Source organism: Cydia pomonella, chromosome 6, assembly GCF_033807575.1.
Source record: "Cydia pomonella isolate Wapato2018A chromosome 6, ilCydPomo1, whole genome shotgun sequence".
Taxonomy (NCBI): Eukaryota; Metazoa; Arthropoda; class Insecta; order Lepidoptera; family Tortricidae; genus Cydia; species Cydia pomonella.
The window spans coordinates 8,541,916-8,558,568 of NC_084708.1; the positions used below are offsets into that span (position 1 = coordinate 8,541,916).

At 37.2% G+C, this 16,653-nt stretch overlaps 1 protein-coding gene across 1 annotated transcript in view; it reads left to right on the forward strand.

Moving 5' to 3' along the window:
* Positions 1 to 279: 279 nt before the first annotated feature.
* LOC133518877 (leucine-rich repeat neuronal protein 2-like) overlaps positions 280 to 16,653 on the forward strand; it is a 66,910-nt gene continuing 50,536 nt past the window's right edge. The window contains exon 1 of the mRNA XM_061852641.1: positions 280 to 636. The gene's annotated coding sequence lies outside the window, so the exon portion shown is untranslated. The remainder of the gene's footprint in view (positions 637 to 16,653) is intronic.

Genomic DNA, 16,653 nt, shown 5'->3' on the forward strand with positions numbered 1-16,653 from the left:
TTGCCATAAAAATTTGTAGCTTACATTAAAATTCAACCATAACACGTTTAGATCAAACACCTTGATTATTTTAATGATAAAATCGAAATAAAAGCTATCGAAATTTTTGTCATAAAATATATACTTAAATCATCATCAAACCTAAAATCATGACTGAAAAAAACCGGCGTTACAGGTAGGTAATTCAATTACGCGGTAAACCCTAATCGTTTTCAGGGAGCTCCAGAAACAGCTTTTGACAGCGTGGCTTCGGAGCTTATGCGAAAATTTATGGAAAATTGCATGGAACACGCGTTGCGCCCGTACCCCGTAGCCTGTAGGGTGCGCGGGCACTGGGGGTGTATTCTGTACACACGACGCGAGCCGTGGACCAGTCACCGCCGAGCGCGCGTCGAGGACGTCCGTGTCACAGTCTTCCCCACACTTCGCTCGCGGCCGCTCCCGATATTATAAACGAAAGATAATTAACAAAGCTTCATTACGTGTGTTCTGTGCCCCGAACTGGATTTGGACGTGACTGTGCCATTATTAAGAGACGTTTTTCGTTGACTTATTCTGATTTCAGTTGTAGTGGCTATCGTCTTTTTTGGCTGAATGGACGTTGATTAAAAAAAAACATTTGTACATGAATAAAAGGTATGTTAATTTAATTTAACTATCATATAGACATAATATCACAAAGTTTTATCACATTAGAACACGAATTTCCTTTGTTTTAATAACGAAAACACTCCGGAAAATTTGGTGGAAATGTCATATTGAGTTCTGCAATATTTATGTCATAATGGGTTCAACGAAATAAAAACTAGGTAAGTAATTAAAATTGTCACAAATTGCTAACGATCGATAAAAAGGCACTTAAAAGTTTTTGTTTGTCTTATCTCTCCGGCTACTTGAAAAGATTACTCGACTTCAATGTTTATGTTGGACTTTCGAGTAAAGTTTGCTTAAGACTTTTTAACTAGGTGCGTCCCTGCCCACTTGTGTTCTTAGACGTATCTATACAAATATGTTTTACTAGTCAGAATTGACCGACTTGAAATGCGAGACTTTTATAGCCCACGTATTATTATTCAAATAAGGGGCTATGAATTGTGATTTTCCAACAAAAAAGGCAGCGGCCGGGCGTTATGATTTGTATGCGTTAGCCATCGCGAATCGTGTGACGGTTAAAATATTTATTGAGCATGTTTCTCGTGTAAGATGAGACTGCCGGTCGGTGCCGGTGGGCGAGCAGTGTCTGTTGAAACATGCGAGGAATTTCCACTAAACGAAACCTCAGAAAATGTTCCAGACGGTTTTTTTAATGTAACAAGAGAGATAAGATATTCCCGGTCTTCCTGGAGGCCACCGGACTCGCTACTTTTGGCAAATTGGAATAATTTTGATAGGTATAAAAGTGCGTACCCGCGTGTTGCCTTTCAGTTTGATGTGATTACGGGATAATTATTTTAAAACCTCATTAAAAAACTGACAATCTTCACTTACAATTTTCATATATTGATTCATAAAAATATTGCAGATACCTCTGCAGTATTGTTATGAATCAATTTATGAAAATTGTAAGTGTAGATTGTCAGTTTTTCCAATAAATGTAAATACAAAAAATGATTTGCAAACCGAGAAATTACAGACACGTTTCTTCAAATACAGAGACTATTCATTCCGACTGTCGGCAAAATTGCACATCTTCAGAGATGAAAAGATTTTTAAATATGCGTGTTCCGTGATCCATGCTCGTCCAATCTATCCTTACATTCCGGAGGGCAGCGCGTCTTGTTTTCTAAATTACCCACTATGCCGGCCGGCCCAATTTCACAAGGGTTTTTCGGGCAAAAAATCTTAGGAAGTTCCATTAAGTGTACCGTTGATGCATGTCTAATCTAATACTAATAAGTATTTCTCATGTATCTGCGAGTTCACGTGTTATTATAAAAACATCGTACGTATCATATCAAATAAGGTTGACTTAGCTAAATTATGTTAGCTGGTTTACAAAATGTTAATTGCTGTAGAAATAACGACTTCCGTTGTAGAATTAGCCAAAGTGACTGAGCCAGCCATCAAGGCTTGTTTATTAAAATTAATCTGGAAAATGAGGATAAATATCGTTCAGACGTCATCTTTGAGTAATAAGAGTTGATTCTTTATTTTCCTTGTATCATTTTTATAACGTGAAAATTTCTGTTTGATTTATCTAATAGGTAAGGTTTTTAGTGGAACGAGTAATTAATGAAAGGTCAGAAGTGAATTGAACCAGTCGTCGAGAGTTAATTTAATATTGTCGACGTGACCAAGTCCTGGCCTGTAACCTCTTGGTGTTCAGTTTGTTCAAATTTGAACAGCGGTTAGATTAAGCGGGGTCACACTACTAAAACAAGAATGACTTTAATATTGAATTAACTTTCGAATACTCGACGGGTGAACAATATCGAACTTTCATAATGGCGTTATGTAGATTTAATGTTTTAATTAATATCTCTTCCATAATGAGAAAATAAATTAAAGTAGCTACTTACAGCCAATGGAAAGATATTTTCACGCACGTATTATAAAAAAAAAATCATTACCGTGGTTTTCCCGAGGGTCTACAGTATGGGGTTCTTCAAAAAAGGAGTGTAAAAGTTATTAATGGGTCGGCAACGCGCATGTAACACCTATAGTTGCAGGCATCCATAGGCCACGGTGACTGCTTACAATCAGGCGGGCCGTATGCTTGTTTGCCACCGACGTGGTATTAGAAAAAGTTAGGAAAAAGCATGTTTGCAAAGCAACTTCGTTTTTACCATCTGGTTCTAGTTCCCTATTACGAAATTCTAACTTTTTACGAACAGATGCCATTTCTCCTTGCAAAAACCATTTCTACTAAAGCTCCGAAGTGGATTTCGCAATGTCGCTCTCTTTCCTTATTCGGATTACTTGTAGTATTTGCGTTATACCAATTATGTTTTTATTCGCAATGTCCAATGTCCGTTTAATCCATAACAATCAAGTAGAATGAATCTGAGTTTTCTTTGGAGAACATTAGAAAGTTCAATGCTGGAAGATTATATCTCTAAATATGGTATGTACGGTACGGTACCTACGATGATGTTAGCTGTCCAGGGGTAGGACGAGGCGATATACCTAGGCCTAGTAGTAGTATAAATAGCAATTAACTAACAACATCTAACTAAGATTTTTATGACTTACAATTCTATGCATAAAGTGTTATGACAATTAAAAATATGACAAAAGTGGTTATGCGACCTGATGGAGTCCCTTCTACATGGACACATTGAGACAACACTAGAACAATAATAGTTATTTATTTTACAAGAGGGAAAAGTTGTTGTTTAACTGCTCGTGCTAATATTGGCACCCGAGCGAGCGACAGATTCTAAAATTCCACGAAATGTGGGATCTTAAGCGTTGCGAAGGTTCCAATTCCAAGGGACGAGTGTTAAACAAATTTTGCCACTGAGTAAAACACAAACATTTTCACCACACCAACGCGAGGAAAACACTAACTGTAAAATAACAAACATAATCAAACCAAATGAATGTTATTAAAAATGTATTATTCAAAATCATCATTTAAAAGTCAATTCTACCAGCCAACATAAGGAAACAACTAAAAATTTGTATCAGATTATTTTGCCACAAATGTGGATAAAATGCAACTTTCTCATCCCATCAGTTTTTGAACAATCAAAGAGTCTTTGCCAGTTGGTGCGGTGAAAAAACATATTGATATTCAATTTCCATAAAAACTTGGTGTCTTTCTAGATATAAAATACCTCAATGCTGCAGGCTAAATAACAACTTAAACATTTAAACTAATTGAGGTATGCAAAATTCTCACAATCCCAAGAGCCTATTCGAGCACGTTTTTTTTATTTGATTTATGTTTGGCCGTATTTTATAAACAACGCTAATCCTATACTTCTAGTTGATTTACTGTTTGATCGATTCGGATGGCCTAAGTAAGGCAGTCAGGGAGGTCTCTCGGGCTGTGTTTACGTGGTACTATTACTACCAATTAGTGGGTCTGAGGCGGTTTTCTTTGATAGCCGGCGGTTGTAAACAGAAAATTGATCTGGCCGGCTGCTGCCCGTCCCGGTTCGGCCTATGTATATCACCTTTCATTTGATCAATTCTACTCAACTGGCCGAAAGTAATCTGGTGGTTGAGGCCGAATTAACATATCAGATTTATGTCTTCACCCTTTTAATTAAGGGTATTTACGGTATCCTGCCTTTTCGTCGAAGTTTTATGGACCGAATTTTACTTGCGAACCAAGTTTTCGCAGATGATTTAGGTACTTTGGCAACCAACATTCGGCAAAGTTTCATTATGACAACGTTTAACTTGGTAGAATTATTGTTAAGTAGATTATTATTATGACATACAACATTTGGAATACATTTCTTTCGCCAAATCACTTATTTGGGTAAAAAAAAATACGATAACGTCTAGTCATTTGACAGAGACAAGATAGGTGCGATGACGAGCGAAGCGACTTACTACTTGATCATTCGGTGAAATGAAATTATGCGAAGAATTGGCTGAAGGATGACATTTGGCAATGATTTAGAAAACCAATATTTTAAGTAATGTTTACTTTCATGTTAAACATGTATAATGCAAATGATGCTTGCTTAAACTTTGAGGAATTACTCGTACAAGATCGCCCGTAAACCTTTATTTATAAGGTTAAGCGTTAACATATTTTACAATTAAATCCCCTATAAACGATACCCAAGCCAGCCTTAAAATTTATAGATTCCTTTTCACAGTACTTCTATAATTCAACGTTCGTTATTGGGCTATATAATGGCCTGACTAGTGTAGGCTGATGTAGCGAGAAGCTAATCCTCCATTTGTCTCGAGGCTATATACATCGGTGGTTAAAATAAATAGCGCAATATATTTCGATAAACTGCTTTCGTTTCCAATTATTTCGATTTTTAATAGCCTGTCAGGAGCGACGTGATTGGTTTTGGTTTGTCTGTTATTATGGACCAGTAAACCATTATGCTCGACTAAATGCTTACGCAAACTTGTGCGACTTTCGTTTGTTTTCTTTCGACCGCTGGCTATTTAAACTTCCAATCAAAGGCTACGCAGACTATGCCAGCAGAAATAATAGAGCAGCGTTTTTTAACTCGTATTTTCATGTCTGCCTTTGAACAAAAGGCATTTTACTAGTTCGGTTTTAGATACACTTTTTATGATTTGGGGCCGGTATCTGCGCTATCCAGTAGTTAAAATACCTACCTATCAATTAATTACGGAGCAATCCTATATAATAAAAAAAAACTTTTGTATGGTATATAAATATATAAAAAAACCATGATTCATGTTGGTGATTTTTTTAGTTCTCTAGATCCTAATAACTTTGTAAATGTTAACAAACTAAGTTTAACACTGCCAAATAAATTGTGACGAATTTGTTTGGTTCAACTTTTTCAACACGCAACGAATCTACAGTCAGTGAAGGAAAAGGGGCTTGTTGTTAGCATTAACATGTTACTTACAATGTAACGCTAATGATTTTCAAAAGCACCAGCTGTCAACTCGCTGAAATGGAAAATTAGTAGGCGTTCCGAAGATTAAGGCAGATGCAGAGTTGCGTGACCGCCGACAATTAAATGCAGCTGTAAACTAAAAGCTGCGCTCGCACTCCTAGATCCATCGCCACAATCACTTAAATCAATCATTATTACGCTAATTGTCAATCGACAATCAATTCCGAGTTATTATTAACAAATTAAGTTATTATCTATGATATCTGTATTTATTATATAACACTTTTAACTTATTGTTGGAGACAGAATGTATGTACTTTATTGATAAACAAATAAGTATTTTTTCTAATTTATTTTCAATGACGACAAGGCAATATGTTATTCGATTTGTGGTTATAATTAAACTATTATCCTCAACAAAATATTGTAAGCAGCTAAATCATCGCTACCAACAATATAAGATTATAAAGGCACTTACCTTCAAATAACAATTTTGAAGTATCTGCACGCACACTCCCTCTTTCAAATACAATTGCCCTCATCGGCGGTTTTGAATTACAGCGGTGTGAAAAGTCCACAATTTTATTCCATTATCCGGTCTCAGCGGTTGACCTAACGCAGTTCCCGTGTAATCCGGGCTCCGCCAAGAGACGTTAAAAGTTCGGTACCGAACAAAAACTTTCTTACATTCATAAACATTTTACTTTGCGAGCGCGGTTAGGGAGACACTTGATATTTTACACTTAAAACTGAAACGCGCTGATGGCTTAATATTTTATATCTTCGCGGCACATTCGTAGGTACGCCGAAGAGTACTTTATCATCGTTAAGACAGTGTCGCCCTAGCGGACATAAAGGGATTACTACTGAATACAAAACGATTCGCTACGAAAAGTTTATGTCTTGCTACAACTTGGTAATACAGAGCGCGTCGTTACTGAATCTTCATCCCGGAGCGGACTTTATAGCGCTCTCAATGGTAGTGGTCGAGTAAACAATAACTTGATTGTGAGTTCAATGTATAAGGGAATGCGAAATATCCGGCCTTAGATAATGATTATCCTGCTGTGGACAATATTATAATATACAATGAATTAGTTGATACGGTATACGGTAGCTATCCGAAAATCGAATTAAGAAACGTATTGAACAATTATTGTTTGTCAAATGTAATGTTTACGTACATAGTACGTCATGTATAGTCAAATAAAACGTCTGTACTCGATCATGTCAACGACCAATTTTAATGCATTGTTTATTGGAATGCTATGCAATCCTTCATCGCTTTTTGATGTAATTATTTTATTGTGTACAAAATATTTTTCTTGTATCTTTGGGAATATTTTTTCGCATTTGGAATCTTTTCTTCTTGTTCCAATTGGTGTCATTCGATGACTTGTTGTCAAAGAGTACTAGAATAGAGTCAAATAGGATCTTGTCAGGCTTTAAATAACTTATGTTATTATTTGCTAAATAACCTAAATTAAAAAAAAATTGACGCCTATGATTTATTTTCCTTACAACTATTTTTAGAGAATTACACCATGTACTTAAAGTGACAATATTGAAAATAATTCCCCATTAGGGGATGTTATAAAAATAAGTCAAATTAAACCCCTTGTCATAATCTGCTGACGCGATTTTGAGCAGCCCAGGTAAACGAAGGGTTCGCACGCCCTATAAAATTAGCACGCCGTCCACGTTTGCAGAGCTATGGACTTCATGAATATGTCATTTGTGTACTTTGCCGTTTCGTTCGTTGCTACACTGCCTACATTCCGATAAGTATCGCATGTAGTTCACATTCGTATTTCTGGAATTAGTCAATTGTTTTAATTTTTAAATATAAATGAAAAAAAAAAAAATTTTTTTGGCAAAACATTGTTGTCAAGGTCCAATTCTGATGATAAGTACCATGAGGAATTAAGGGAACTCTTCAAATTTTGATGGATTCATATTGACACCTTGAAACTTGAAATATACCCGAAGCGCAAGTTTTTGTAGTGACATGACTGTTTGGCCAGAAAACGAGACTAGCAGAATGCTTCGTCACTCATAACAAAAATAAAACTAAAAATGGACAAACAAAATTAACCTTAAAAAACCGGCCAAGAGCATGTCGGGCCATGCTCAGAGTAGGGTTCCGTAGTTACTCTTCCGTCACAATAAGCTAAACTGGAGCTTAAAGTATGGTAGATTGTTAACCAAGGGATGAACTGTGGGTGTACGTCTTTTTACTATGAAGGGAAAACTTTTTGCGATAACTCAAAAACAGCTAAACTGATCATATCCTCTATAGTTTTCATTTAATGTCTTTCTTAAGCTCTACTTCCAAGATTCTTTTCATATTTTTTGGACCTATGGTTCAAAAGTTAGAGGGGGGGGACATATTTTTTTCTTCTTTCGGAGCAATTATCTCCGAATATATTCACTTTATCAAGAAATGTTTGTTGAAGACCCCTATTAGTTTTGAAAGACCTTTCCAACGATATCCCACACGGTAGGGTTGAAGCAAAAAAAATGTTCACCCCCACTCAGTCAGACAGACAGACAGACGGACGGACATGGCGAAACTATAAGGGTTCCTAGTTGACTACGGAACCCTAAAAAGATGATTTGATTTCAAAAAGGATAAAATATAATATTATCCCTTTTATATGCGTTAGCAACAGATATGTTTGAAACCAATGCCTAGCTCTGGCTTACATATTAGGAATCAAGTTCCGTGGACGTCTCTTACCTTGATGATACAATGTATAGACCGTTTTTTAATCAACCCGAATATACTTTTAGTTTAAGTCATATTTATATCATTTAAAGCATATTTATGTGTTATCGAGATCAATGCATGTTCTTCGTCTATTTTGTTATATCCTTATATAAGTTATATTATTATAACTATATGTAGATTATTAAATAAAAAACTTGAAGAATCAATAATAGTGTTCAATCAATGACCGTTTTAGAAGCCATCACTAGCCAATTACCCCATCAAAAATCGTTATTGTATTTTTGCCGAACACAATTGAATAATCGGCAAATATCCTTTTATCGGCCCTAGAGGGCCTGTAACGACCGGCGATACATCAGGGTTAAGGGTGTGCGATCGATATTCAATATCCGGACAAAATTCGCCTCTTCCGACCGGATATACCGGCTACAGACTACTGTCCGGATTTACCGATACTTGCTTGGTTAAACTTACCACTCGTGTTTTGGCAAATATAAAAGCAATATTCCGGACGATCGCTTATTTGAAATTGGGCCGATAAAAATACATGTGTGTGTGTACTGTGTACGTTATATAATCTTATGCCGAGGTTGACTACATGATGCTTCATGTTAGTATACTCGTATCTATATTAGGTTTAGACTATACTTAGTAGCTACCTACGGGGTTCTTTATGAAACCTGAAGGATTGGCAACCCCATTATTCATTGATCCGCAGATTCCGGGGGTACAGTAACTAACGTAATTTAAAAAAATAGCTACAACCCTTCAGACCTAACGATTAGATAAGAAATTGCACGGGACTCAAAACAAACACTCGAAGAAATATCAAGCTTTGCTATCTTGTTGTACAAATAACTATTACTTATGACGTAAGTAAAAATCCTTAGCACGCTCGCTCTTTAAGAATTCCGTTAACGGCGTCGTAACTGGGGGCCTACCGCGAAAACCGAAATTCGCAAATTGCGGGGATCTTTCTCTTTTACTCTCACTAAGACGTAATTAGAGTGACAGAGAAAAATGCCCGCAAGTGACGAATTTCGATTGCCCTGTTCACTTTGATCTGATATTAAAAAAATATCGTTTTCTTCACGAATAATATAAACATTGTCATGTCAACGCAAACGCATTCTCATGCAAAATAAAATTTATTTACTCACAACATTCAATTGCAACAAAACAGTGTGTCAATACGATACGAACTACAAATAGGAAGCTTGTTGCTTGTAAACGGTCTTGTTTAGCGAATTACAGTATATCTTTCTGACATTATCACTATAACGCGAGAAAAACATTAGATAACTTTAACTGGACGCAATCCCATAAAACGTTACGAGCTCTCCGGCACGCACTCGACTTGGCCATAACACTACACTAAATGCTTCGCCGTCCACTCAAGGGGCTGCTGTCATTGTTTATTCGTATGGTGCTTAAAAGATGATTCGTCATATTGTTAGTTATTTTTTCAGTTTGTATTATGGGATGGGAATCTTGTCATAAAACTTGACGGGAACTTACTCATCTTTAAATAATCCAATCCTATCCTATTCTATTTTTTTTCTGAAGTCGATTAAAAATACTTTCAACTCAGGAGAGATATACGCTTGAGCGTATATTTTCGGTACCGCGTTAAAGTTAACCTAGCTCGAACAAACTAACAATGTTCGTCAAAACAGTTCCGATTGCTGTTTCCACGTTTTTGTTGTTTGACCGTGGTTTCATTTCAAGCTACTAACTGTTTTAATTAAAACTAAAAATGCAACAAATGTACTGCCCCATTGTTTTAAACTCAGATTGTCTTGTACCATTGTACAACAGTTGCTGTCAGGTTAGTTCGCAGCGGTACACGATAAGTACTCGCGCAGGTAATTAACAGTTCGTGTTTAGAGATTACCGAGAACCTCGGCTGAATCAGTGCCGCGCGATTTCGTTATCTAAACAATCTTGAATGTAGAGCGTCTTATATAAATGTTCTTATCCCGCCCGCGTTTCCTCACATATCACCTGCTAATTTATGTAGCATGGCGGCAGAGTTATGGGGACGGCATTATCTACGGATACGAGTAGGTACCGCGGCTCGGGAAAGGTTCGATGTCCTTCGATCGCATCTCGCTCGGCCACGCCACCGGCTCCGCGTCCGCAGGTGTACGCGATGCACCTGTCCCGCCAACTTACCATAAAATGCGATTCAACCTTCCTCGCGTGAAACAAACCTCTATCTCATTCCAACCCCTACACCGGACAGAGACGCAGGTACAATCACGACCCGCATTAACTCAATGTACGGACAGAATGCGGCCGAACGGAATATCAGTTTTTACCGCCGCAAAAACTATCGGAATTTCTAGTCTGGGTTAGGTACGGAGCCGTAATCACTCGCCCGGGACTTATTTTTAAAACAATATCTTCCCTTTATGTGAAGCAGGTGTAATTTATTGGTATATTCTAGCTCCTTTGTTCCTTTTGAGTTTTGATTTTACACTTGTCTCACTCCGGCATTCGGATCGGCATCGGATTGATCGCAAGAGTTTTTGTTTTTCTTCTGTCTACTGTCTTGAGGATCCGCGGTGTTTGCTTGTGAGTTTAGATTGGATTTTGCTTTCTCTTTTTAACATTCTTTTATCAGAACGAGCCGGAACAAACTCGATGTTGTTATGGTTCGATCTCGGTCGAACGGTTAACCTTTCAGTCGGTGTTACAAATCAAAAATCAATTACAAATAACAACAAAGAGAACAAGATGAAAAACCATGACGTAGCATCAGTTGTAGCATTGTTGAAGAATTAATAGGCGCAGTCTAACAGCGATATCACAACACGAAATCAAGAAGGGAGCGTGCTCAGTATACTATCTACTGTTCAAAAATTAACGGTACGTGTTGTGGGTATTTATTTATTATTTTGAGCTTAGCGTCTTTCATCAGTGCAGCGCCAAACATAATCTACTTATTATTAGTTTATTATTAAATCATCATCCTGAATAGGTTAATATTTAATTTAATTTAAATCCAGTAACTAAAATGCCATACGACAAATAAATCAATAAATTATCCTGAATTAGGAGTAGGTATGAGTGTTTGATATAATATTTATGACATCTTGTTTAGCGTTACTTTTTACTTAAGATAGGTCCCCACGGTACATTTGTTCTAGCGCTAATGTTTTATGTACACATGCCGAGTGGGGACAACGTGTAACGTTATAGGTATATGGGTAATATTTGTAGATAAGTCTTGAATGATTAAATTTTTGAAATTAAAATGGAGTTTCTTTTTGTTCTAATGAAGTAAATAGATTTCATAATTTCCCGACGAATTGTTTAATCTACTGAGAGAGACTATAACAGCGCTTTTAACTTTTATTAAAATCGTCATAAGCTAAAGCAATCCAAACTATATGCAAAAACCAGTTTGCTTGATCATGATTTTTTTTATCCACGTCCATCAGAAAGTATGCAGCGGGCAGGTGCAGCTCGACATGGTACAAATAAGTATTCGTTTTAATTAAACAAAAAAAAGTTGGCACAGGAGCTATGAGCTATTCAGCCACGCATGCCGGAGTTGCTAGACTAGAAAAAATATTATCTCTCGTGACACACGAACTAGTGTAGTCACGCGCGTGGTTGCGATTCGAAAATACGAAAAATGAAGTAATAACTAATTTAGCTCTTGTTTTGTGAAATTATGTAGCAATTATGGAAAGGGCGCAAATTTTGTGTTTCATAAATCTTATGCCTGCTGTTACGGCAAACTTAAAATTTTATGAATAGTGGTAGCGTAGCATTCGTTAGTGTTACCGCGGCAAATTATTTATGGCAACAATTATATCTAGATATTATGATGGGATTGGTAGAGAATTTACCGCCACGGAACACGCTAACAATAGGCCGGCCTGTGTCGGCGCATTGCATCTCCGCTGAACTGCATTCGTTTTGCTCCCACCGCGTTCCGACGGTCTAGACGCAATATTTCTAATAGAAACAATAATATCTCAGTACTTAAAGATTATCTTAAACTGATTTGCCCGCAGCAATGAAACCTTTTATACCAGATATTGCAACGTAGAAGCCAATTCATTGAGCAAACGTATTTAAGAAAACGGCATATACCTTTATCTACACAATAGACACAAATGCCGGTCCAATTTCGTTTAAGCAAACTTTCAAATTCAAACTCAACTTTGCCTTTTGCCTGTAACGCTTCGAACCCTAATCGTTGTATATCTGAAACTCGTTTGGTCGGGAGAACAAATCAAATAAAACCTTTTACTTTGAAGGCAAATATGTGAGTTTATTAAAACAAAACATCAGCCGCACTCATTTCCAATTCCAGCACGATTGTAGGCGCCCCGCGCCGCGGCGGCATGCCGAGGGCCGCGCGCGGTAGGTGTATTTAATGTGAATTATTCCTAACTGACAGAATGTCTAAGCGACACTCACAAAAACAACAAGAATAAAAGAACTTTCAAATAAAGTGAACGCCTTGTTTCGTGAGGAATATTAAAATGGCTTAGCGGTCGCGGCGGGCGCGCCTGACTTGGAATTTGCTTGACTCACTCCCGATTAAAAAGAAGCGATTTTTGACAGGATGACTGCCGTTTCGTGATTCTGTACGTTAATGTTGGTTATTAAAATATGAGCGGAAATTCAGAATGCGTGATAGGAAGGGCTCGGCGCAGTCGGTGCATTTTAATTAGGGTGTGCATTTAAAAACAAATAAACTGGCAGTTAAGTCATCATAATAGTGCTCCATTGTAATTTATAGGCTTATTAAGCCAGTGTTAATGCTTGAAGAAGTGGGACGTTGGACAAAATATTGCAAAACAAGTTCCATTCCGTCTGAAAGAGTCTCAATAAATTTCTCAAGCCCACGTACGTTTGCTGGGAGCGTAATTATCTCGAATTAAGCGAGTCATTACAGGAGCGGCGGCTAACGAAGTCCTTACGCAGTAGTGGACATTACTCAGCACCTTAACTTCACACAATCACAACTCTATACGTATGGTTAGTTAAAATTAACTATGCCACTTTTTATTGTGATTAGTCCATCGAGACTTTCATACTTAGTAGATACCTGTTGTTACTAAGACAAGATACAAAGTAATAATGACAAGAGATGCATGTTTCATTAGCATACATTTAAAATTTAATGTGTACCTATGTTATTTAGTGCAATAAACATTAAGTACATGCGTTACAATTACAAATCTGGTAGAGCATTAAAGTTAGCCACTAGACCAGCAGATAGGATTAAAGGTTTTCCGATTGCTTATCTAATATATAAAGTCCGGGTACTGTAAACTAGTTAGTTGTGGCGAGGTCCCGGCCGAGACGCTTCATAACCGGTAGGTTCAGTTTCGCCCCCGAACACCGCAATCATTAACGCAGCGCTGCCGTTAACAGAAGACAATTTTGGTGGCTTCATTTGTACTCCTACTTAATGATCATCGCTGTACATTTCAGATAACGTACTAATTTTGTGCGTGCTAGTAAATACTTTTTATAGCTCTGCTCAATGATGATGGGCGTTGGTAATTGCTATTTGGTCTAATACGCCCGAGTGTTGTAAGACTTGCAACGATATATGTATATCTGAAAAGAAGCATACTTACAAAGTTTGCTTGTATTGTATAAAAAAAAAAAAAAAAACGTTAGAGCACCTGACATCATAAGGCTATTCAAATTATACACAGAATTATGTCCTGGCTAGAAATGTTATGTTATGGTGTTTTGTGTTAGATTTTATGGAGACTGGATATAACTATTCCTAAATACTAGTGAATCTATTTTTTGCTGGAAGTGTTTATTTACGAACTATTCCTGAAATCAATTTCGCGTGACTATTTCGAGGCGTTTGAACATTTCCAAAGAAACAATACAGACTGGTCAACAAGCCGCTTGTAACCAGTCCCGCCTACTGCACTAACTTGTTTATGTTTCCAATAAGCACGCATTAAGAGCACAGCGCGTGTGGTTGACACCTTGCGCCGTCACTAATCCAGTTCAGTCGGTCTAAATTTAGACTCGAGATGAACCTCTGTGGAGCACCGACCAGTCTGTGACTGTAACCTGTAACCACTTTGCTTATGCCTGGGTTGGATTTTGTTTATGCCTGGGCTGGCGTTCTGCAAGCAATCTTTTTTATTTATTTATTTAGAACAAAACAGTCACATAATATATACAAATGGCTTTGAAGTACAATGTAGTGTACTTAACATACTTAAGAATCATAGACCTGGAGGTTTATTATTAAGTACATAATGTTAACATAGTTACATTGATCATGCGCCATACTTAAATTATATTTGGTAGTCTTCAGAACAAAATCAGTATCTAAATATCACATGAATTCTTACGTTTAATGTAATAGGGCAGAAATTTTAAAAAATAATAATGATAATGAATGCGTGAAATTATTTGGATGGTAAGTAGAAGATTTCGATGGTAAGGAGTAGATCTTTTACCTATGTTGTGTCTGTAATCACCAGTGTTCACCTTTGTACATTTTATTATTGATGTAAACTAGTGGCATTTAAATACGGATATACAGAACTTAGACATGAAGTTGATATGACACAAATGTTCATTCGAAAATTCCATGCCCTGCGGCAGATTTTCAGTAATTCATACTCACTCAAATACCTCACGAGATACTCAAATGTTAGTTGTGCAAAATACAAGTAGTTGTCATCAAGCCCTTTTACTCGCGGCGAAATATGTCGAGGGCGGGAAATGTCATTTCTTTATGTAATAAGTAGGCGGTTTACTTCGACTTGTTGGCAATAAGGTTCCCAAGATGTTTACATAAACAGAGCCATCTGTTCCCGCCTATAAAATCGTCACGTATTGTGATCTGAGCAACGACGACGTAATTTTTCCCGCCCTCGACAAAGACATCTGACACATTTATCTTTCTTAGCATTAACGTGCTAAAATCGCGTCGCGCTCCTGTCGCCATAAATCATTATCATCAAACAGTCCCCGTCGCCTGACGTCGGCTTTCATCGGACGTTTTCAATCTGACTTCCTTTATCATTACAATAAAGTAATTCACTCGCCTTCCATTCAGTCACTTTTCGGTAAACATTCTTCGAAATTGGCAATAAATTCCCATCTAAAATATCGGCCTTTCGAACACAACCTTTCGTAACAATAGACCGAGTGAGATGTAGTTTTATGAAGATGTTCACTTGGACGTTTTGTTAGGCGTAACAATAGTTTTATTTAGCCGTGAGCCCACACTGCCCACGCCTGCGTTAATGGCCAGGATTGTATGAAGAAGTAAAAATGAATGGCTGAGCTTATAAAGGCTAATAATAAGTTCTCATGCGGCTGCTATCGGACCATTGTTGGGATTTTTTTCTCCCGGGGCATCGTTGGGCCGATGTATCTTTATAATGGGGTAGGTGTCAATCGTGGCCGGGCCGGGCCGGGCAGGTGTAGGCTGTGGATAAAAATGCTCATAATTTCAGTCTGCAGCTGCCCGTCAAGCGAGCGTCGGTTCGAGACCGCTTCGTCCTTTCTGAGCCGGATTCCATCTCAAATTGTACGTCATAGTAATTATTACTAATTTGGGATGGTCAAGGTGCGTGCCCGACGCAAAGGTTAATTGTAAAAGATTCTACTTTTAATTTAATTAACCATGCGATGTAATTTAGCGTCAACTGGTTTCAAGGGACTTTTACGAAATAATAAGTTGTGAAGTTATATTAGTGAGAGTGGTTTTATTAGTGTTTTCAAGGGTAAGTGGTTGTTACATAGACTATTCTAATATGTATAATTGTAGGTATTTTAGTTTAAAATAAAGTTGAACAATACAAAGTTATTTCTAAACGATAATGCCCATTAATAGACACAAAACTTCCTTAAAAGTTTTTAAACCTAATAGACCGCACTATGTTAACAGAAGGGACCAAAGGTGAAACGATGAAAGTCACATTGTATCATGTGCGACCCCAAAGGTTATCGCTTTATCTTATTTGATTGAATGCATTGCGTGTCGATGACAACTTATACTAATACAATATGTGGGAACGCAATTTTAAAAAATACAAAATTATTACAAAAATTGAATAATTCATAACCAAAAACTTTGACCGAATTTTCTAAAAATGTATAGCTCAACCTTATACACCACCGAGATATTTGTTATTCAGCCTGTTTTATGATTTGGCGCACTTAATAATTATGCTCTTTGCTTTATCCGTCTGTGTGTATAATAACAGCAATTACGTTTTGATTTCGTGACATGGAAAGTTAAGTTCAATTTCAATAATTGGCTTGTACTAACAGCAACAATTATCTAATCTTGTGTAACCTTATCTCAATGTAATAAGGTTTACGATTGGTTAGTTGACCGAGCCGATGGTACTAGGCGTGGGTTAATCCTTAACCTTAGTTGATGATACTATGCAT